This window comes from Alligator sinensis, unplaced genomic scaffold (assembly GCF_000455745.1).
Source record: "Alligator sinensis unplaced genomic scaffold, ASM45574v1 scaffold1059_1, whole genome shotgun sequence".
NCBI lineage: Eukaryota > Metazoa > Chordata > Crocodylia > Alligatoridae > Alligator > Alligator sinensis.
Genome location: NW_005842103.1, coordinates 1,321,569 through 1,323,016, shown reverse-complemented (window position 1 = coordinate 1,323,016; position 1,448 = coordinate 1,321,569).

Here is a 1,448-nt window from a genome sequence, read left to right as displayed (position 1 = left end):
TGCAAAACAGCAGGCACTTCTATTGCCTCCCTCTCCTAAACGGTTTGTGCGTAGTTATTTCATGTCGTTGCACACATGACCCAGCTCGTCTGGACAACGGCATCGTTAAGAAAACAGAGTCGGTCTTTCTTTCGTACACAGGAGTACAGCAAGCAGACCAGAAACAAGGCTCAGGGCTAGAAACGGCACGGTATTACTCAGGGGTCACTTAGTGGAGGAAAAGCTTTAAACAACAAGTCCATGTGAAGTCCAAGTACACGGCTGGTCCACTCAATCCCACGCCAAGCCTTTCTTGCTAGACACACTGCAGGCTTGAAGGCCACTTGTGGTATCTTTGTTAACACAGACTATTCCCATGATAAGAAATGAAAGGCTTGCCAGTGTGTTGGAGACGGGCACCCTCGGGCACCTCCGCAGACAGTGACCGCTCTGTACACTCATGAGCTTCCTCCTACACCCGTTTAGTGAGGACCGGGAGGGAGGGCAATGCTAGACAGATTGTGCCTGGCTGAGGAACAGACTGGAAAACCAACTCCAACTTATATAGTCAGCCACATCCCTAGCTTCACACTGGCATTAAAAGCATCAATTGCACTCCTTAGCGTTATGCCCACGGAAGCACAAAACATCGGCAAACATGCTGAAGCATCCTCTACTATCGCTGCAAAGCTGCAGGTTACTTGCGTGGACCCACAAAAACCATCTGTCGTTTTATAGGAGCCAGCAAGTCTAGAGAGGAGGCAGGAGAGAAAGCACGTGGGCTGTGCGGATCCAAGAGGAGAGCGGCGTGCGGCTCGGATGAGCTAACGCTTCCCTCTTTACACCGTGCTGGTAAAGATTGCCTTCACGTGGGAAGCTGCCACCATAAACCGATAAGCCCCTGGATTTCTCCCACATTGTTGTTTCCCAACTAATTAGCATGCTGTACTTTACACCTCATTGCAAAATAAATTGCTATTGTATCTTGATGGTGAAAGCAGAAGCCAGGCAGGCGGTGGAACAAAACCAGTGATTCTCAACCGACCAGGGTGCCGTGGGCCCCCTGGGGTGCCTCGAGACCCCTCCAAAGGTGCACGGTTAGGTGTGCAAACACGACTCGCAAGAGATTTCAAACAGGAATTCACAGTGTTAAATGCATGCTGAACAGTTCTTTTGCAAGAGAAGAATTGCCCTAGTATTTTTCTGTTGTCTGGAAATGAGGGAAAACAGGGCTGGCATTTTCCAAGGGGCGCCTCCAAGCTAACAATGGGTGCCTTGAGGCTAAAGAGTACCACTGAGTTAAGCAATTAATTCCTTCCTCCAGGAAAGCTCCACACATTTAATTAGTGGGAGGGCTACATGCACGAAACAGCCGCCCTCCATGCCCCCATGCAGAAGGGACGGCGGAGGGCGCCTGGATTCACCAACCAAGCAGTAAGCGAGCAGCAGACGTGAAACCTCCAGATACC